Below are 23,847 nucleotides of genomic sequence, written 5' to 3'. Positions count from 1 at the left end.
TATGTTCCACTATGTTGCTCCCCTTAAGGAGTAGCATCCTTCAACACACCAATCCTAAAAAAGATTTGTCAATGCAAAACTTGACTGATGTGGAGTACACACCTTTAGTTCACCTCTTGAAGGGGCGGCACCCCTAATTCACCTCTTAAATAGGTAAATGTAGCCTTTGGTAGAGGCTTGGTGAATATGTCTGCTAACAGCTCCTTACTGGAAACATGTTCCAATACAACCTCTTTGTTCTGAACCTTCTCCCTCAAGAAATGATACTTGAGCTTGAAGTGCTTGGTTGTAGCATGCAAAACCGGATTCTTAGAAATATTAATTGCACTTGTGTTGTCACAGAATATACTCACCGGTTCAGATACAGGAACTTTGAGACCACTTAATACATGCTTCATCCATATTGTCTGAGTGCAATTCATAAATGCTGCAACATATTCTGCTTTTGCTGTAGGCTGAGAGATACAACTCTGCTTCGTACTCATCCATGAGACTAGTCTACCACCAAGAAAGAATGCACCACTGGTTGTGCTCTTCTGGTCGTCCACATTACTAGCCCAATCAGCATTTGTAAACACTTTCAGGTTGAAATCATTACTATATGGATTCCATAATCCATAGTCAATAGTTCCCTTTAGATATCTAAGAATCCGCTTGACTGCTATCAAGTGGGATTCTCTTGGGCTTTTCTGGAACCGTGCAGTAATGCCCACTGCATGTGCAATGTCCAGTCATCTATGTACTACATAGTGCAAGTTACCAATCATTGATCAGTATTCCTTCTCATCCACCAACGTTGAGTCATCCTCTTTTGATAATTTATAACCAATCACCATCGGTGTACCAACCGGTTTGTTGTCTTCCATACCAAAGGTCTTCAACACCTCTTTGACATACTTAGACTGAGTGATAAAGATTACATCTTTCATTTGTTGAATCTATAGTCCAATGAAGAACTTAATCTCTCCTATAAGTGACATCTCAAATTCCTTCTTCATCTCATCTGCAAAATCATGACTCATCTTGTCATCTCCACCAAAAATTATGTCATCAACAAATACTTCACAGATTAGAATCTGATCTCCTTCTAACTTCAAGTAGATATTTCTATCTTCACTTGTTCTTTCAAATCCAATCTTTACAAGATGGGCATGTAAGCATTCATACCATGCTCTAGGTGCCTGCTTCAATCCATACAAGGCTTTATGTAGCCTACACACTATGTCACTGTCTTCCGATAGGACAAACCCATCTGGTTGCTCTATATACACCTCCTCTTCAAGTATTCCATTTAGGAATGCGGATTTTACATCCATTTGATATACTTTGAATCCCTTGAAAGCTGCATATGCAAGAAGCATACGAACTCCTTCCAATCTAGCTACTGGAGAAAAGCTTTCTCCATAGTCTTCTCCTTCTTCTTGGGCATATCCTTTACACACAAGTCTAGCTTTATTTCTTACCATTGTGCCATCTTCATTTAGCTTATTTCTGAAAACCCATTTGGTGCCTATGACATTTTTATGCTCAGGTCTGGGTACCAAAGACCATGTACCATTCTTTTCTATCTGGTCAAGTTCCTCTTCCATTGCCTTGATCCAGTCTTCATCTTTATGTGCCTCTTTAAATGTTTTAGGCTCAAATTCAAAGATCATGCAAGAATTTTCTCTGACCTTTCTTCTTGTAAGAATTCCTGCATCCTTCTCTCCTATGATCTTCTTTGGATCATGATTCAACTTTACATAACTAGGAATGATCTTAGTTTTTCCTCTTTCTTTTCTTCTTCATCCTCATCTTCATCAACATCAGAATCTACCAGTGTAGAAGCATTGTTACTAGTAATAGGTTGTTTTGCAACCAGTTCCCAGAAGGTTACTACCAGTTCATCTCCTTCTTGCTCGTTGTCGATTTCCTCAAGGTTCTTAGAGGTTTCATCAACTCTAACATTGATACTTTCAACAATTCTCTAAGTCCTATTATTGAAACATTTGAGAGCTTTTCTCTTTGTGGAATACCCTAGGAATATTCCCTCATCACATTTTGCATCAAACTTTCTCTAATGTTCACTCTTCTTGATATAACATTTTCTACCAAACACTCTGAAGTAGCTTACTACAGGAGTCTTACCGGTCCAATACTCATAAGGTGTTTTATCCTTACCTTTCTTGATGAGTACTCAGTTCATAGTGTAGACTACAGTGCTCATCGTTTCTCTCCAAAAAGTGTGAGCAACGTTTCCTTAAATCAGCATCATTTTGGTTGCTTCAACTACAGTCTGGTTGTTCCTCTCTGCTAGGCCATTCTACTGTGGATTAGTCTGGGGGTAGACAGTTGCCTCTTGATGTCATTTTATTCATAGTACTTATTGAATTCATCAGAAGTGAATTCTCCTCCTCGATCAGTTCTTAGGAATTTAATCCTCTTACCACTTTCCTTTTTGACTAGTGCTTTGAAAGCTTTGAACTTTCCAAAAGCTTCATACTTATCTTTCAAGAATGTGACCCACATCATTCTTGAGCAGTCATCAGTAAGAATCATAAAGTACCTATCTCCCTGCACACTCCTAGTTTTCATAGGACCACACAAATCAGTATGCACAAGATCAAGCAAATTATTTGATGTGAAAGATTTACCTTTGAAGGTTGAGGAAGACATTTTCCCTATTTGACACTCTCTGCACAAAGGATTCTCCGGTTTGCTCAGCACAGGCAATCCTCTAACTGCCTTGATCTTACTGGCCTTCACAATATTATCAAAGTTTACATGGCAGAGTTTCCTATGCTATATCCACCTATCATCAAACTTAGCCATTAGACATGTACTGATATTTGCATTCAACTAAAATAAGTTACCTCTAGTCTTCATATTGGTGGCCATCACTTCACCACTCTTTCCTTTTATTTTGCACACTCCATCTCTGAATTCTGGAGTGAGTCCATTATCATTCAATTGGGCAATACTCAAAAGGTTGTGTCTGAGACCTTCTACCCAATACACATTATCAGCACTGCTTTTTCCATTTAGAGAGATGGACCCTCTGCCTTTTACCATACATGGTGCATCATTACCAAATCGGACCACATCACCATCATACTCTTCTAGAGACAGAAACTTGCTCCGGTCACCAGTCATGTGGTGAGAACAGCCACTGCCAATAATCCACTCATTAGAATTATCAAAGCGGGAGACAAGAGATTTCTTGGTTGATACATCTTCCTTAACTGCTACAAACACAATGTCTTCATTTTCTTCATCTTCTGATTCCTCATCAGTGACACCTTCATCAACTGCTACAAAATAGTTTCTCTTGTTTCCTTCTTTGAACTTCTTGAACTTCTCTGGTTTGTCCTTATTATCTCCATTAGGACAATTTACAGCAATGTGTCCTATCCTATTACAAGAGAAGCATTTCAAAGGAAGCTTACCTCTGTATTTACCAATTCCCTTAGGAAGTCTCTTGGCAAGAAGAGCTTCAAATTCCATCAGGATCTCCTCATCATCCATTTCTCTGCTTTGTCTTGGTTCACAACTGGTACTTGCTTCTTTTCCCTTTCTAGATGGTGTAGCAGATGCTCTAAAGGCTTATTCGGTCTTCTAAATACTGCCATCATTTAATTATTTAGATCATATGTGGTCAAATTTGCAATGATGGAGTCTAGGGATACCTTTGTCTTGTCTATAGACCTCAACTCTTGAATAGCAGCAACCCTTATTGCATAGACTGGTAACAAGGATCTCAAGACTTTGCTAACAACAGTGGAATCCTCTATTTTACCTCCCCCACTCTTGATGTCTCCAACAACAGTTTTGATTCTTATTCCATATTGTTGAATGGTCTCTCCTTCAACCATCTGCATGTCTTCAAACTTTCCCCTAAGGCTCTCTTCCTTAGCTTGTTTCACATGCTCGTCACTACCATAGATATTCTCTAGAGCATCCCATACTTCTTTGGGATTGTCTTTATCCTGAACATCAATAAACTCAATGCCAGATAGACTACTAATTAGGGCTTCCATGACTTGCCCATTCTCCTGAATCTCTCTTCTTTGATCATCGGTGAGAGTACCAGTAGGAATAACATAAGCATTCTCAACATAGCTCCAGTGTTGAGCACCCATGCTTATGATTTATATCTTCATTATGTCCTTCCATATTTTAAAGTTATCTCTGTTGAACTTTGGACCTTCTCTCTTCATCATTAGAGTAGGATCTTTTCCTCAAGCGATTAAGCTTACAACACAGATGACCTAGAGGATGCTTTGATACCAATTAATGAATAAATGATGAACAATTAGTACCAAACAGGTACTGAGAGGGGGGGGTGAATTAGTATAGACAAAAATGCTTTCCCTAAACTAGTTTGACTACAAACACTGCACTTGGCTAGCAAGCAATAACACCAGTCTAAATCAGATTACTACCAGTAAAACATGGTGAGAATTTGAAAGACATAAACCGATAATACTTAGCTTTACACACAATCTAATCTCTCATTTCCACTTCACCCTTATGCATAAACAAGTAATCTAACATCAGAAATATAATGACTACTTGTTCAACATGTTTTACCACTTTGACATAAAACACTAAAACATCACATGAAAGACATCACACATGACACACTGATTTTTCACATGGAAACCCAACTGGGAAAAACCACAGTGGGGATGAATGCCCACAAGCTGTTCTTTGAACTCTTTTGAAGTCCGCTTTATTAGTATCCTGGTCCGGTTAAAGAATTTTACAATAGGTTCTGCTAGGAACTGATCCTGCTAGGGATCACCCGGTTAAGGGATGGCTAAATACCTGGTTAAAGGTTAGAACCCTGTTAAAAGTTACCTCACAAGAGGATTTGAAGAACTCATTGAATTGAGTCACCCTGTTAAAGGATTTACACAAACGCCTGTTAAAGCTACCTAGTTAAGGGATTTTCCAACTGCTGAAATGGTTAGAAGTCACTAGGTAATGCACTGATCTGATAACAGCACATAATGCCAAGGCAGATCCACTTTAGCTCCTTTTCTTCTACAATCACACTCTGTAGGTATCACCACACTTCTTTGGTTTGGCAAGAACTAAGTATCACTCACTGGGATACACACATAACATTTGCCAACAACTTCAAAATGAAAACATCATCAACCTTATAGGAAATAGATAGGTCGGTAGCATAAACCCTAAACCCTAAACATTTAGGTTTAACAATTCAGTCGGTTCAATCCTGATCGTTAATCACACTGCATTGAATACAACAGTCTCGAACAGATCTCAAGACATTCTCCAACATTCATTCTTTGCTGCTTCAGGAAGTACATAACCCATCACGTGCTTTCCACTATTTACAGAGACTTTGCACATTCCCGAGGTAGATAGGATCAATCTCCATGCAAGATCCTCAAGGAAATCCTTCACGCGCACAAGGCTGATGTGGCAACATGATCTGATCTTCATTACAATGCTAACTCATCACAAGATGTCATCAGTTGAATCACACAAGCTATGCATCAACCAAAAACCATGAAGCTGAGACTACCAACCGGTAGTCATGCCAAATAAAACCCTGATACAAAACTTCCCATATACCAGTTCTCATTCCAACATACCAATTCACCTTTTCATAAATGTACCAGTTCACATCATCATACTGGTTCTCTTGCCAGTTTTCTTATATCAATATACCGGTTCATACTTTAGCATATTGACATCAATGACAACATATAATATCATCATGTCATCAAGCTCTGCACATATGCCAACAATTATGTTTTATAGGTTTTTGATGGTTAATTGGATTAATCATAATTGTGGAATTTAGTGTTTAGTTTTATTCTTCGTTGGTAACCCTTTGGGAATCTTGGTTTAAGTCTTCCACTTGTGTAATTATAGTTCTATTGTAGTAATTAATGCACTTAATGTGATTTATACTTTTTAAAAAAAATATTTCACCCTTAGTTGTGGTTATTCCTTTGGGGTTCCCAGTGGGGCATTACATTTAGTATCAGAGACCAAGTTTCAACACTGGGTACTCTAGGTTTATAGTGAGCTCATTCAACTAAGCCTTTTGATTAGGTCTTAGTGGTTGTGATTTCCTTGTTTTATCCTTACTGTTGATCTGAACCCTTTTTCTCTTGTGCAGTGTTAGGTCGTGGGTAGGAGAGCCAAGGGTAGTGGCCGTGTTGGTGGCTGCAATAGAGGCAGAGGTGGGGGATGGGGTTGAGGTTCCGGCCACCATATCCTTCACCACCACCCACTCATGCAAGTGTGGATCAAGATTAGTTTGTTCATCAAGATGAACAGCATTCAGGAGAGGAGATTCCCAAAAGGGAAGAGTTGTGATAGATGTTTTAGGAGGTTCTAGCTAGACTAAGCCCTAGACCTGAGGTTTATCAGCCCCTCCATGCTCAGGTTGAGGAGTCACATCAGCAGGTTCTAGAGGAGAGGGAGAGAGAGAGAGAGAGAGAGAGAGAGAGAGAGAGAGAGAGATCTCCTAGGAGGAGAGAGGTCCTAGTGGACCAAGATCCAGCTATCATGGGTCACACGACGGACTTGATGAGGTCCAATCCTCCTTTCTTTGATGGTAAAGGTATCGATCTTGAGACAGAGACCTGGCTTATTAGTTTAGATCAGTGTTTTGCCATATATCCATATGGTAGTAACACCAAGGCGAGATGTGCTATCATGCATCTTGAGGGTTTCACATCTATTTGGTAGCGATTACAAGAGGAGAGGATCGGTGTGAGCATTAACACCATATCATGGGAGATATTTTTGGATTCAGGGCACGATTTCTCTCACCCTAGTGGAGGCAATCGTGAGTAGATGAGTTCTATGCTTTATGCCAATTTAGTTTGTCAGTGGATCAGTTTGAGCACAGGTTCTATGAGCTCAAATAGTATGTCGGTATTGGCAACGATGAAGTGATGCTTATTTAGCACTTCTTGAGGGGTCTAAATGACTGCATCAATAGAGGAGTGAGAGTGTTTGAGCCTGCTTCAATAGAGGTAGTTGTGGCGAATGCCAGGCTGGTGGAGCAGAATCTTGGTCATGCGCATGGTGGTTAGTCTGGAGTGCCGATTGAGAGTGTTCCTTTTAGTGGGTCTAGAGTGAGAGGGAATCAATCCCAGACTGTTGCACCTTTTAGGGGTCCTCAAGTACCCGCTAAGGGTGGATAGCAGCAGCAACAATCATCGAGACCGAAGCAATCTCAGAGCTAGCTGGGTGGCAACTCTTAGTATTGAAAGAGCAGGAACTAGCAAAGGAGCAAGCAGAGTTTTCTAGGGCAGACCTCTCGGGGTGCATCTCAGGCCCCTAGTAGGGGATGCTTTCCGCAGTCCAATGGGTCGTATGGGAGTAAAGGACCTAGTAGAGGAGCTTGCTTCACATGTGGATAGTTTGGTCACATTGTCGCTCAATGCCCTTGGTGTTCTCACCAGACGGGTAGTCAGAAGCAAGTGGCATCAGATCCGATAGTGGGGGATGCAAGTAGATCCTATAGAGTATTTACAGCGGTTGATGACCGCCAGGCTGAGCATAAGTGATAGGGAGAAACCCACAGGAGGACCAATTAAAGCTAAGTATAATCTTCTTGTTAAGAGACTCCTTTGAATGAGAGAGAAAAGGTTTTGGTTTTCTTGATAAGGGCTACTTTCAATGTTCACAAGCTTCACTCAACCCAAAACTTCCTCCTTGAGCTCTTCCTATCATTTGTTCATTCACTTGCTCAACTCAAACTCAAACCCTTACTATAGGGCTAAACCCCAAATATAGAAACTCTGATCATACTAAGGTGTTAGGAGGTTTCCTTGAGTGTTTTAAAATGGGTTCCAATGGTTCTTCAAGACCATTCAACCTTGCACCAATCGGGTTCACACATTTTGCAAAACAGGGCTAAAAAGGGCTACTAGTCGAGTAGGCCTAATTTGGAATATTTTGCTCATCTTGTTCAACGATGGCCAATACCACCTTGGGAGTTGATTTGTATTCTTATAAAAATGCTATAATTCAATGATTTTTCAGGTCTTAGGTTCTATGAGGTAGGTTTAGGGACTGTCCTCAATTTTAGGCTTAAAAGTAGGGTTTGGTGAGGGTTTTAGTTATTCCACCATAGTTACTCACTCCCAAGCTTGGTTCAAGCCTCCACACTATTGGGGAACCTCTACCACAGCATATTATTGCATACCCTACCTCTTTCAAACATGCATTGTGCCAAGCACTTAGCAAACAAACTGAAAATGAATAAAGCTTACTGTCAAAATCATTGTTTTCCTAATTTTTTCACTGTTTTTCTGCAAAACAGTTCGTTAGGGGCACAAATAGAACATCATCATTACACATATTTACCACCAAAAGAGTTTTTAACTCTTCCCCAACATTAAAGACAGTCTACCAACACAAGAAGGTAACTTTTGAGCGAGTTTTGAAGCAAAAACCCAATTATTTCCCAAAATAGGGAGTTCATTGTCCTACACCAAACAATGACACTTTACAATGCAAAAAAGGTGTGGTTTGGAGATCCAATCCCTTCAAAAAGCTTCTAGGATAGGTGTAGACCTTTGTCCATGTTTTTTTCAACACTTGATGCTTAGAATCCAAATTTTGAGCATAAAGGAAGAATACTAGCCAAGCTAGACAACTTGCCTAATAAGTGCTCAAACTCATCTTTTCCATCACAACTGACAGAAAAAACTTAAAATACAATATGTACAAAGGTCCAAATTTGTCTCCAAGGTTCATTTTTGCTCAGTTACCCATGGAGACCAAGTGTTTCAACCCAGTTTCTTCAAAACCCCAGTTCAGGGCAGTCAACTGGCAAAAACTAAAAGATTTTTTTTGATAAACCAAAACATAGTAAAAACCCTAACACAAAGAATGAAAAACCTTCATAAAACCATGACACAAACTCCCATGAAAGAATAGTATGGAAATAGTGCTCTATACGGACTATTACAGCAGATTAAGCTTTAAAAGCATGAAAAACAGTCATATTTAATAACTTCCTCTTCCCAATACAAAGCCAGCCTATTTACAATGTTTGAAGTGTCCTTATATAGGCACAATAAAACAATTTCAACCATTATGGAATCCATAACTACCTTTTAGAGTGATTTTACAACTTTTCTCACTTTTTGTCAAAATGTTGCTTGACAACATTAGCAATTTTTTACTCTTAGTGCATTTTTGACCTACAAGACAAATATCTTCCACCTAATCATTTGAGATTGTGTCAAATCAATAAATACACCTACTCCAATTCATTTATAGGCTTTTTACAAGGTTTTTAACACATTTTCACTATAATACCATTTTTGTCTTACAAGGCATTATGGGCCAAAACTGGAAAGAAAACTTGTGAAACCTTTGGTAAACCACTCTAAGATAAAACTAAACCATAATGAAACCTAAAACACACACTTGGACTCTTACAATAGTCCTTTATTCAATTCATGATCCCATCAGGATCAAACAAGCCAAAATTGTGAAGGTGCTCCTGCACAATCAGGGTACAGTGATTGAAGTTGCAGGTGTGTTGTGTGGTATCCTTATCTCTATACTTTTTGACTCCAGTGCTTGAGATTCTTTCATTTCTTCATCCTCTGTGGAGTGGTGCAGACTCGCATCTACTAAGCAGGCGGATAGATGGAAAGTAGAGTTGGCTACCAATGTGTGTGTGTTTGTCAATACCTTCATTCCCAGTTGTGAGTTGGACCTAGGACCCTTTGTTACTTTAGTTGACCTTCGGGTCATTCCTTTTGGGTCCTATGGAGTTGTGTTAGGGATGGATTGGCTATCATCTCACAGTTCTTGTGTAGACTGTCATCTGAAGATAGTAGAGTGTTTAGATGACCATGGCAGGAAAGTGGGGATCTTTGGCATTCAGCAATCGATATCCTTATATATGATTTCCAATATGCAACTTAAGTAGTGTATGCATCAAGGGTGTCATATTTTTGCAGTTACTCTTGAGGATGTGGATGAGGAAGAGAGTTGAGAAATTGCTCTTGATGGTCACCCTATTCTTTGAGAGTATGTTGATGTATTTCTGTTGGATATTCCCGGTATGCCTCTCAAGTGAGACATAGACTTTCGCATTGAATTCGTTCCTGGTGCGGAACCTATTTTAAGAGAACCATATTGGATGACTACGTAGGAGTTGAGTGAGTTGAAGTTGTAGGTGGAGGAATTGTTGGCCAAGGGGTTCATTCATCCTAGTGTTTCTCCTTGGGGTGCACCTATTATCTTCGTTAAGAAGAAGGATGGTTCTCTTTGGTTATGCATTGATTACCAATAGCTGAATAAGGTCACCATCAGGAATCGATATCCATTTCCTTGGATAGATGATCTCTTTGATCAGGTAAAGGGAGCCAAGGTGTTCTCTAAGATTGATCTGAAATCTGGGTATCATCAGTTGTGCATTCATGATGCATTCATAGTTGTGCATTCATGATGCATACATTCATAGGGTGATGTTTCGTACTTGTTATGGTCACTATGAGTTCACAATAGTGCCATTTGGGTTGACGAGCGTGCCTTCATTTTTCATGAGCCTTATGAATGAGTTTTTTTGCACCTACCTTGATTATTTTGTCCTTGTGTTCTTGGATGACATATTGATTTATTCTAGATCTATGGAAGAGCATGAGGGACACTTGTGATAGGTATTGTAGTGCTTGAGGGAGAATCAGCTTTATGCCAACCTAGAAAAGTATGATTTCTTCCAATCAGAGGTGACCTATCTTGGTCATATAGTTTTAGGAGAAGGTGTATCTATGGATCCTTCTAAGATCCAAGCCATTATTGATTGGTCAGGGCCAACCAATGTTTCAGAGGTTCGAAGTTTCATGGGCTTGGCTGGATATTACCGTCACTTTGTTTAGATTTTTTCTCAGATAGGTCACCCAATCACTTCTCTTCAGAGGAAAGGGAAGAAGTTTGTTTGGTCAGAGCAATGTGAGTTAGCTTTTTGTACCTTGAAGGAACTCCTTGTTAGTGCTCTAATTTTGGCAGTCCCTGATTCATCTAGAGATTTTATGGTATGCACAGATGCCTCTTTAGAAGGTATAGGTGCAGTGATTATGCAAGATGGACGTGTAGTTGCCTATGAGTCTCACAAACTTAAGGACCACGAGTTGAACTATCCAGTTCATGACTTCGAGTTGGTAGATGTAGTACATGTGTTGGTTAGATGGCAGCATTTCCTGTTGGGGCATCAGTTTGAGCTGCAAAGTGATCACCGCAGTTTGTAGTATATTTTCACACAGTGGAACTTAAATTCTCGACAACGAAGATGGATGGAATTCCTCTACGAGTATGATTTTGAGGCTTGATATATTCAAGGGAAAGAGAATATTGTGGTAGATGCTTTGAGTCGTAGGCCACATGAGGTTGCAACATTGTCCCTTGGAGTGGACTTGAGAGAGAGAATTCTTGGAGTTCTTCCTCAGGACACCTGGTATCAGGATGTTAGAGTTGTGGTGGAGTCTGGAAGGCCATTGGAGGGTAGACATTCTGGATATGATCTCGAGTCAAATGGTCTTCTTCGACATCTTGGACGGATCTATGTACCTCCTTCGAAGGGTCTTCGCATCTTGATCATGACTGAGGCCCATCGTGCACCTTATTCGGCACACCCTGGTGTCAAGAAGATGCACGCAGATCTTAGTTAGATATATCATTAGGCTGGTATGAAATGTGACATTTCTGATTTTGTGTCTAAGTGCTTAGAATGTCAGCCGGTGAAGGCGGAGCATCAACACCCTGCAGGGCTTTTACAACCTAATTTGGTACCAGATTAGAAATGGGATATCATTTCCATGGATTTCATAATATGGTTGCCTATTTCTTTGCATCATCATGATGACATCATGGTCATTGTTGATAGATTGACCAAATTTGATCATTTTGTTCCTATTTGATCTTCTTATATAGCAGTAGTGGTGGCACGAGTCTTCTTGGAAGATGTGGTGAGGTTGCATGAGATTCCAAGGCGGATCATTTCTAATAGAGACTTTGTCTTTACTTTAGCATTGTGGACCTCACTTCAGCATGCTTTGGGGACCCAGTTGAACTTTAGTTTAGCTTATCATCTAGAGACTGATGGTCAGACTGAGCATGTGAATCAGTTCTTGGAGGACATGCTTTACATGTATGTTATGGATCAACAATCGCACTAGGAAGAATATATTTGCCTTGTGGAGTTTTCTTATAACAATGGATATCACAACTCTATAGGCATGTCTCCCTTCTAGGCATTGTATGGTAGTCCTTGCCATACTCCTTTGAGTTGGGATCAGTTGGAGGATAGGGTGAGTTTAGGCCTGGATATGCTTCGTGAGATGGAGCAACAGGTTGAGAAGATTCATGGGCATTTGGTTGTTGCTCGCAATAGGCAGAAGAAGAATGTCGATTCTTATAGAGTGGATCGTCAATTTTTAGTTGGCAATCATGTGTTCTTGAGAGTGTGTCTGCGGAAGAGTCTGATCTATTATGGAAAGGGTTCTAAGTTGGTGCCTTGTTTTGTTGGCCCTTTTGAGATCCCTGAGAGGATAGGACCTATTGCCTACCATCTTGCCTTGCCACTGAGTCTATCCCGCATCCATGATGTCTTTCATGTTCTTTTTCTTTGACCTTATCATCCTAATGTGACTCATGTTCTTGATTGGAATTCTTTACAAGTTGAGGATGGGCATCTTTCCATGGAGCTCGTGCACATTCTTCAGCATTGGGATTTGACCCTCAGGGGTCGTACCATCGACCAGGTAAGGGTCCTATGGGACCCAAGTGATGAGACCTCGGTGACATGGGAGGATGCAGTGAAGATGAGAGAGCTTTATTCTTATCTATTTTAGGCTTCTAGGAGTAAGCCTAGTTTTGGGGGGGAGGATCTAGTACCCCTCCTCGATCAGACTCTTTTTGTATCTATGTTTGACTTTAGTTGACTATTCACTGGAACATTATTGTATATTGATTCAGACTTTATGTGATGTTATTTCATGCTTTATCTAAATTAGTGGTGTATGCTTTCATGTCGTATCTTAGTGCTTATGATTAATGTTATTTTTATGGATCATTATCATGGACTGACACTTTTACCTTATATGTGTGATGGGTTATTTATATGTTGCGTGTTTGCAAGTGTATGGGATGTGAGGGGATGATTTTCCTTCACTCACTCTGTTGAGATAGGGAACGTCATAATTCTCTTTCATTGGTGTGTGTGTGTCGTGTTTGTTTATATATATTTGTCTATATGCATGTGTGGTTCTTTGGTGCAGGACATTGTAGGTACTAGTACCAGGTAGGTACGGGGTATCGACTCCACCCGGTTTCACAGGTCTGAGCGTGCCTTATATGTCTAATGGGAGTGGAGGAGATAGTTGTTGGACCCTATCTTGACCCACAGTTACACTCGTGTGAGTGTTGTCAGTTGGTTGTCTTTTCCCTTTGATCGGTATGCGAGTCAGAGTGCTTTATGCTTTCTTCTAGTGAGTCATCATTTGAGCATTCCTCGTTTTGCATGTTTCCGTTTATTTAAATATTTAATTGAGTGAATGATGTTATTTTTGTGTTGGTGTAATTAGTTCATTATTATACTCTTGGGATTATTGATTTATTTAAATAAATGATTTGCTATAATTAAATGGTTAAATGGCTTATTTTATTGTGTAAAGTTGCATTAATATATTGTGAAAGGAAATAAATAATTGCCTAGCCATTTAAATGTTAAATGCTTATGTTGAAAGAAAGTATTTTGGAAATGGAAAATATGAAATAAAATAAATAAAAGCTTTTTCCTTTTTCCTTTCCATTTGACTTTTGTATTTTATTTTATTGGAAAAGAATTGTTTATGGAAAAAGGGTAAATCTGACTGTTTTTACTTTTTAAATAGTTTAATTTGATTGGTTGGAAGAACTTTAACCTAGAAAGTTTAGGTTGAAATATATTTTTCCCATATATTCCTGGGAGTTCATGGGAAGGAGGAGGCATAATTTTGAAGGAGAAATTTGGAAAACTATTTTGGAAGAGAAGGTGGAGTTGGATTTGGTTTGCAATATTGGGATTCTTCCATCAATTTGCTTCCTCCTTTGCTTGAAGGTTGGATAATCTCTTCTTGTTTTGCAATTTAGTTTTGAATGTTTTAATTGCTTATTGTGTGTTGGAAAAATGTAAGTCTCTTGGTAAATTCTTGTTGAATTATTGGAATGAAGGAAAGAGTGTCTGTTATTGACGATTTTGTTGAATTCATATCAAATGTTTGTATATGGGAAAGAAATGGTTCATCTTTCTATTTGTTGTTTGTTGTTTGTTGTTTGTTGTTTGTTCTTGAAAATCAAGTTCTTGAATTATCTCTTCTATTTGTTATAGAAAGGAATAGATTTAGTTTGTTGTGTGTTTTCTAGTATCTATTTTCCCAAGATTTGGGGATTATGTTGGCAAAAATTGGATATTTGCCTCTTGCTAGATGCAAGGAATTCTTCCTATGAAATGGAAGTGAAGAAATTTATCATAATCCTTCTCCTATCTTTTAAATTCTTCTATTGTTGCCCAAAATCTTTATGATTGGGGCTCTTGTGTATTATTATTCACCATTTACCTTATTGGTAAATATCCTTTCTCATTTTGGATTCTGGCACTGTGTGTGTGTGCCCCCTGAAATAACAGGGGATGATTTAAGTTCATTTTAAATTGTTTGAGTAAGAAATTTATTATTAAATTAGTTAACCTTGCCCACGTGGTGGGATAGTCCCACCACATGGGATGCTAGTTTCTTTCTACCATGGTAGTAGTACTATCGGTCGGTAGTGACTGCTACACAGGTAGCAGCACTACTGGCGGGTAGTGTCTACTACGTGGGTAGCAGCACTACTGGTCGGTAGTGCCTGCTACCGACGGTAGCAGTACTACAGGCGGTAGTGCCTGTAACCGCCGGTAATGCCTGCTATTGGTGGTATCAGTAGTACCAGCAGGTAGTGTCTGCTACTTCGGTAGCAATGCTACCACGATTAAGGCCTTGGCCCACCATGTGTCATTGACCCTCACGTGCCTATCAATGTGCCATTGAGTTTAATTTTTTTATTAATGTGGTGAATTTTTAAGTTAGTTTAAATGTTAAATTTTAATGGCAATTTATAAGTTAATTTTATATGTTGGTTTTTATATTGAGTTAATAGATTTATCTATTAAAAATCAAGGCTTTGGATATTAATTTAAATTGGTAATTTTGGATGTATTTTTGGAAGTAGATTATATGTTTATATAATTCATATTGTTATTTGCTTGAATAAATAATATGGATTTTATTCTATATTGGTGTATTGAATTTGGAAATTAAATAGAAGTGAATGTCATATCTGAATGATGCACAAAATAAAGGGTGTTTTATTTAATTTTCAATCAATAAAGTTGCAAGTGTTTATGATGTTGATTTTGTCAAAGATTGTCTGAGTGCGGACTTAGTGAAATTAGCTTTCCTTGCAAAGAGTATTATTTGTGGTTATTTCTCATCTATGATTCAGTCATCCTATTGTGGTGAATTTTATATCTTTGATCAAGTGATGTATGATGACCTTGTTGTCTTAACCATGTAGTATCTTTCCTTATGGTTAACCAGCAATTAGTATGTCCTTGTTTTGACCACTTATATTTGGATAGTGGTGTTATGGCTATCTACTTCGCCATAGGGTCCTCGTGGAGTGACCATGTTTGTTTAGTGTCCTTTGAAAGAGTGGCTTTTGAGTGGGGGTCGCGCCCTAAGTGGATGGTAGGATAACCCCTCAAAAGTTAGTTAAGAAGTGATAATCTAATAATTTAATAAGGAGGTGGGTATTTTATAACATTATAAAAGATATTGTACCCTACGCATGGTTGAGTGCTCATATAGGCTCAAAATGTAGTTGGAAGGCCTGGAATGGCAAACCGACCACCTTGTCTTCACGAAGGGTTGGTAGGGTCTGCATGAGACTTAGATGGAACCGGAGGTTTGGGAAAGGTTACCAGGATAACCCAAGATGGGGGTCGGGACCTATCGAGGCCTACCATGGTAACCATCATAAGATATGTGATGACACTCTCTCTTTAGGGTCACTTGTGTATTGTGATGTCAAGTCACTTATGTGTTGTGATGTCGAGTCACTTGATTATTTTGATGTCGAATCACTTGTGTGTTGTGATGTAGAGTCACTTGAGTATTGTGATGTTGAGTCACCTAGAATATTGTGGAGTCATATTGTTCTGTCGACCATGTCATGATTTTTCTTGCTTGAGGGTCCTCTGCTATCTCCTAGCATAGTGGGGTGATTCCAGTTTGGGATAACATGGTCGGGTGGTAGTGCCACTTCCCATTGGATGTTCTTGTTCCTACCTTCATGAGAGGATTGGCTTTGCAGGTGTTCCTGTAGTTCGTGACTCATGTTGTTTCTCATGTTTGGAGATCATTTTATTTGCAGACCTATGTGGTCATTTGTATCAATGAATTTATGTAACCTTGTAATTTGGTTAAGTTGTAACTTTATATGTATATTGAGAGCCATGTATTGGAAGATCAATATAATCCTAAGTTTTAGATGTTATTTATCAACTTTCTATATGATAAGTGTAAATGCTTTATTGAAGAGAAATTGTATTGTATCCTTTCAATCTTTCAATGGTGTAATTGTTATTGCATATGTCTTATTATGTTCTATGGGTTTTTGATGGTTAATTGGATTAATCGTAATTGTGGAATTTAACTTTTAGTTTTATTCTTCATTGGTAACCCTTTGAGAATTTTGGTGTAAGTCTTTCGCTTGTGTAATTATAGTGCTATTGTAGTAATTAATGCACTTAATGTGATTTATACTTCTTTTAAAAAATTATTTCACCCTTAGTTGTGGTATTCCTTTGGGGTTCTTGGTGCGGCATTACATAGGGGATAGATGTCTTTTTGTCTTGATGAAGATGTCTTGTGATCTTGTATGAGATTTAGCTTTTGATTTTCAATTACTTTTTGTTCCATCTTATATAATTGTTTTAGCCTTTCTTGATGTCTACTGTTTTTAATATCATGAAATTTTATCTCAAGAGGGGTCATTTAATCTTTTTGTTGGGCTTGAATGTCGTATATTTCTTGCTTGAGATTTTGAATTTGTTGGGCCAAGATGGCCATGGGCTTCTTAATTTTGTCAAAAATTTTAGAAGAGCTTCTCGTTTGAATAGGGATTTACAACCAACGTGACTGATGGCGAGATGTGATGCAGAAGTCAAGACTAAATCAAAGCTAGTTACGTGTTTCAACATAGCGATTGAGAGAGGTGACTAAGACCTAGTCTGGTCTCAGGAACGATCTATCCTATATAAGACGTAATCTAAGCAACCTAGGTTGATAAATTTTGATAAGCGATTGATAAGAAATTTGATAATTTGATAATCGATTGATTTGAACTAACTGGGAGATAATCGACAAAGTTGTGCAACACAACAACAGGGGTACACTATCAAGGTTGTTTATGCTCAGGATAAAAAAAGACCAAATATACGCTCATTATAAACCGATTAGGAAAGTATGATTGTTCTAGAAAAGTATGCAAACAGACAAGTTCTGGACTGACAAAATTAGAAATTTATACGATAGATTATTCTGACCCAGATGACAATATAACAGGTTCCAGACGATATAGACAATTTCTCGTATGAGTTGCTGCCTATACTCGTAGGATAGTTTAATGTTCTCTAGATGATAATCTGATGAGGATAATGATTACTCGTACGACAATGTTTATAATGTCAGACGAGAAATCTCAAGGACCGAGATGACAATTCTGATAGGACCAAATGACAAACTGATAGGATGAATCCAGACTTGTACGACAATGGGTATATAACCAGATGACAAAATAGTAGACTCGTATGATAGTAGATGTATACGCAGATGACAAAACAGTAGACTCGTATGACAGAGGAGTAGACAGAGACTAGTTTCTGACACGGACAAAGTTTTGATCACTGAGTTTTTGACGTTGTTGATTGTTTTCTCTAGTTTAATATTTCAGTTTCAGTTTCAAGGATGAAAATATGGTAAACACACAAGATGTATAATGACTTCAAGAACAACACGCTAAGCCTATAGAAGTTGGCGTAGAGAAGAAAACTTTTGCTTGCAAATTCAAGTACACACCCAATAGCTAATCATAATATGGTCGTTAAGTCTCACACAATGGATTCTCAATGCCATATTAGCCAACTCCAAACACTAATGGGGGCACAAAATGGCAAGTATCTTGGAGAGTTACTATCTCTCTTGCACAAAGATTATCCCCCTTTCGGAGGTGAATCGGGTAGCCTTTATCTTATAGTTCTTAGTCAGGAATTTCATTTGAAATTACCCCTTGAATTCATGCAAGCATGATTGAGGCCTATAGCCCGACAAGGTGCCAAAACAAGTCGTAGTCATGTAAACATGATTGAGACCATGAGGCCCTACCAAATGCTCGATATGAGAGATCTCAAAGAGAAAACTCAAATAATCCCATCCTCTGAGACTTTAATCACCAAAGGCCTATTTATTAGAGTGAGTGGGAATGCTCAGGTCCAGTTGTACTCACTTGGGTCATTCTCATTGGGTGATTACTTTTTCCCACTGTGACACACCCGCTAAAGGTACATAAATCTCAAAACTTAGAAAAATCTTCGAGGGTCTAGATTTCTGATTGTCTGTGTAGACAAGAGCATACTCTCCTACCTCTTAGATTTTTCTTAAAACACAAAAGAAGATTTGACTAGATAGAAATTTAAGTGCCTAAAAATGAATTTGAAGAATACACAATATTCACTTAAATCTCCTCAGGCAACCTACAAAACAATGAATCAGTAGTCATATTGTTTTTGTGTGACAGGTGTGTTCTTCGATAAACGTTCTGCAAAAAATTGGTTAGGCTATAAAAAAATCTCTCAAGCAGATAGAAAACAAGTCAGGGTTAGCATTAGTATCATAAAAATTCAATAAGAAACAACTCTAAAATTTTAGTCTGTTTTAATACTAAAACCCAAAAAATTGTACGAGTATTCTCACACAGTTGTACGATAATTCACGATGGACCGTACGAGATCTGCAGATTGTTGTTCGGGCCTCTATCAAAACTCGTATGAGTTTTTGCAGTAACTATACGAAAAAAAATCCAAAAAATAAATCTGAAAAATAAAAGTAAGTTGATCTGCGAGGCCGAAATATGTAGTCTTCTGCCCCACGGTGGGCACCAAAAATGTGTGTGAAAAGTGGAATAAGTTTGTAAGTTGTAAGACACAACACTTCAATTAATTCATTGCATGCATGGTTAGACAGATACAATCATGAATATGAAAACCATAACAAATCGACCTATTGCCTTCTAAAAGATGCGAGTATAGAATCGCTCTCAAATTTGTCTAAGCAATACCAGTGACTAGGCTACACCAAGATGAAGGATTTAATTTATATGAGCACAAGATTAATCTAAATGTATGCAAGATTAAGCTAGATATGCAAGATTAAGCTAGATGAATGAATATTAAGCTAGATGAATGAAGATTAAGATAGATGAATGCAAGCAATAAGGATTAAACTAAGTATGTAAAAAGATAAACTAAGATGCAATAATCTCAAAGCATAATATCTTCAATGACTCCGGAGCAAAAATTGTGCAATAACAATAAATCTCTAGGGTGTTTTGAATGAGAGATGAAGGTTGAATTTATAAAGACCCAAAAGAGAGACCAACGGTCAAGATTGATTAACAATGAGTGGTTGAGATTCCTCAATAAAAAGTACAATCCTAGTTAATTGAAATAATTGAGAGGTAGAAGATAGATTCCAATTATAGCTTGATTGAATGCATTCAGATTATAAGTTTGAGTTTGTATTGGAGATAAAATTTAGTTGATTCCATGCACTTGAGATAAAAATAGGTGATTCCATGCACTTTCCTTTAATTTGCTCAAGATTTTTATTTAGAAAAAGCCTTTTCAATACAACTGAACCTCTTTCCTCAAGAAAAGCTTTGAGTTTTAATTTTAGAGAAAATGATTAATTCAATTTAATTGTTTTTCTGATTTCTCAAGTTATCTCAATTTAAGAAAAAGAAATATCTTAAGTTTGGTTTCTTCTCTCAATTTAATTCTTTTCTTTTGTTTTCAATTTAACTCTTCCTTTTGTGGATTAATTCCTCTTTTTGTGATAAATCTCTTTTTGTAAATTAATTCCTCTTTTTGTGATTAATCTCTTTTTTTGTATTTAATTCCCTTTTTTATGATTAAATGACAAATTTATTAATTAATTAAATATGCTAGGATATTTAATTAAATAAATAGGATAATTGATCAAAATGATTTACTTGGAATGATTAATTAATTAATTAAATATTTAATTAATATTGAGTGATTAAATTGCCATGTAAAATTAATGATTGAAGAATTAATTAATTAGTTGCTCAAGGTTGATTTAATTGCCTTTTGGTTAGGACCTTGGTGATGTTGTCGAGATTAGGGGCACATGGTTTAGGTGACCATTTTTAGGGTATTACAGTAATTGCTTTCACTTATGCCTAATTAATCGATTATTTTGAACAATCAAAAGTGATAATTATTAGTATTTGTCGTAGGCAATACTATTGCATTCACTGAAGCGCTTTAATCAATTAGTTTGCACCAGTCAAAAGTGATTATTATTTTTGCTTTAAAAAAAACTTGGTTTTTGTAAAGTTGATATTTATATTTTTGAATTTAAGATATTATAGAAATTATTTATCTACACTATGATTGGTTTAAAAAATTTGGTGTTATAGGAGAAAAAGTTTAGGAATGATAGATTTTTTTAGTTTTAAAGACTGAAATGTCTATTTTAATTTTTTTTTTCATTTTTTATTATTTATAATATTGTAAATAAAATTATTTTTTCTAAATAGACATATAATTTTTTTATAATTCTTTTTTATCTGAAAATATAGATAATAACACCAATTATAAGGACTTGATTCATTTGAAATTAAAATAAATACAAATATTCCTATTAAAAATAAACCTAATCATAATAATTATACTTTATATATTTTTTGAAATCATTCTATTTTTTAATACTTTTTGAAAATCATAAATTTTTTAATCATTTTAATATATACAAAATAATTTAATAACTTTTAATCATAAATTTAAATATTTTTCATTAAGTTATTCAAAAAAATGTTTATTTTCACTTTTATAATTATTAATAGTTATTTTTTTTAAACCAATTATAATCAACATTACATAAATATTAAAAATAATATTATATTGCACTACAAATAAATAATTAAATTTGAGATTAATTATATTATTATAGTTATAATTATATAAATTTTTTAAATCAAATTAGGATTATTCTTTTAAGAAAAATATATATTTCCATTATAAAAATTGTATTATACTATAATCATTATGTAAAAGTCATTTCCTATATGAAGTGAACCACCTATTTATTAAAATCAATGGTTCAAAATTGAGAAGAATGCAAAACTATAGAAATAGAAATAAGTAGGTTGTTCACTTCATATAGGAATGCGTTCGGCATAAAAATATGCATTTTAATATTATTTATTAGAAAAAAAAAATATGCATTAAAAGAAATCTATATTTTACTATTATCTAATTTTAATCAAAATATCTCCTAATATTATTTCTTTTATTATGATATTCTATCTTTTTTAAGTTTCTTAGAAAATAAAAGAAAAAATATGGAAAAAGAAAGAAACAACTTTATTTAATTCTAATTTTTCTTCTTTTTTCCTTTTTCTTTTTTCGTTAAGTTTAAGATTTTTTTAATTATTTATGTATTTTTATAATAATTAAAAATTATGGGAGATGGCTTCGAGCGCGAAGGGAGGTTGCGGGTTTTGAGTTAGGGCATCGACGCCCTAGCTCGTGGGCGGTCTTTGTTTGCCTATATGTTGGGGGAAGGGCATAGGGTGTTCTTGCAGGGAGGGGAGGATCTATCTATTGGGTGACGGGTGTTGGTGGCAGTGTGGTGGTCTGTGGGTGGAGGGATTGTGCAAGGTGTGGCAGGGGCTCGGGTTTTTTGTTGTTGCTTCATGGATAGCTTGTGGGGTGAGGGGGGATTTGGACTGTATTGTCCTTTGGTGGTTCTCGAGTGGGGTGGGTGATCAATGATTGTTAGGGTGTGGATTCCTCTTTCATTTTCCTTTGGGGTGTGGGTTTTCTTGTGGGGTGCAATGTCTAGAACCAGAGGAGAGGCCTCGGGGACATCATCTGGCACGGATTTTTGTGCAGTGATGGGTTCAAAATCCCCATCCCAAGGTATCAAGACCTTTGATAATAATATTTTTGTTTCAGATTCGAGGTTTGGTAGTGTTGGTATGCCCAATGGCTCTCAGATTAGGAGGATTAATGGTTGTCTTGAGAGATGCAGTGAGAGGCCGAAATTGGTAATTCCTCTAGCAATGATAGCCGAAGATGTTGAATACTTTTCAAAACACTCGTTATATTGCAATTTTTTGGGGATGAGGGTTTCTCTGCAGTTTTTAGAGAATTGGGATCAGAGGACTTAGGTGTCAGAAGGGGAAATGGATATTATGTTGTTGGCTAACAATTACTTCATGGTTACGTTTAATTGCATGGATGATCACAATAGGGTCTTTGAAGGAGGCTCGTATTTTTATAACCAGGTGGGGTTGTTCATCAAACCTTGGCATGTAGTATTTAACCCTTTAGAGGAGCTCCTAAATCGTGTCCCAGAGTGGGTTCGATTACCTCAATTTCTGGTGGAATTTTGTCAGGAGGATGTGTTGCGAATGCTAGCTTCATTGCTTGGGAAGCCTGTTGGATCTTCAATGCAAACCTTGGGGAGAAAGGTGATGACTTTTTCTCGTATCTATGTTGAAATTGATCTTAAAATGCCTTTGCCAGATGCTATAGATATGTGTGTAGGCTCTTATTCTTGGGTCCAACAACTTGATTATGAGACCTTACCCTTCCGGTGTCATCTATGTCATGAGCATGGTCATTTGCAGCGCAAGTGCCCTAGGTCTAAACCAACTGTGCATCAGCCTCAACGGCCCTCTTGTAACCTTGATGGGGCTAATAAGGAAAAGCTTCCAAGTCTGGTGAGGTTGTGGGTATTGATGGTTTCATCCCAGTTAAGATAAGGAATAGGAACTAAGGTTAAAAGAGGTCTTTGTAGGAGAGATAGGAGGAGGAGAGATGCTTCCTTTGGATCAAAGTGCAGCAAGCTTGGTTCCTGATAGTGTGAACTTGGATACTACCTAGGCTTGGCTAGAAGTTGGGAGTCAACAAATAGATATGGATCAGCAGGTAGTAGCTCAGGAGGGACCCATCTCTAGTGTTGAAGTGAAGATGGTTGTTTGGGATGTTTCTCCTACAGCACAGAAATTGGACTCTTTTAGGGTTAAAAGTAATAAGATTTCTTCGCATCTAGATCTTCTTCAGAAAGACATTAAAAAAGGAACACCGGAGAAGATATCGAAGGCTAGCAGAAAGGAGGACTTGGATAAGATCAAATTGATGGGGAAGAATTTGGTTGATTCAGGGTCAGTAAAGACTTTGGATTCTCATTTTTCTAATCCCTGAAATGATTGTGCTATTATGGAATGTTAGGGCCTTGAACAGTGGCCCTAGACAAAAAAAAATGTTCAGGAATTGATGAGTCATTCACCTGATGTCATTTTCTTGCAGGAAACTAAATTATTTATGGAAAGTGTGTTTGGTCTGGTGCCAAAGTTGTGGGGGAGAGGTGAATATCAGTGTATTGGGGAATATGGCTCCCCTGGAGGTGTGACTTGTCTTTGGAACCCCTTGAGGATTTTTCCTATATGGTGGGTTTCTTCTAGATC

This window comes from Cryptomeria japonica, chromosome 1, assembly GCF_030272615.1.
Source record: "Cryptomeria japonica chromosome 1, Sugi_1.0, whole genome shotgun sequence".
Taxonomy (NCBI): domain Eukaryota; kingdom Viridiplantae; phylum Streptophyta; class Pinopsida; order Cupressales; family Cupressaceae; genus Cryptomeria; species Cryptomeria japonica.
This window is presented reverse-complemented; position numbering follows the sequence as displayed.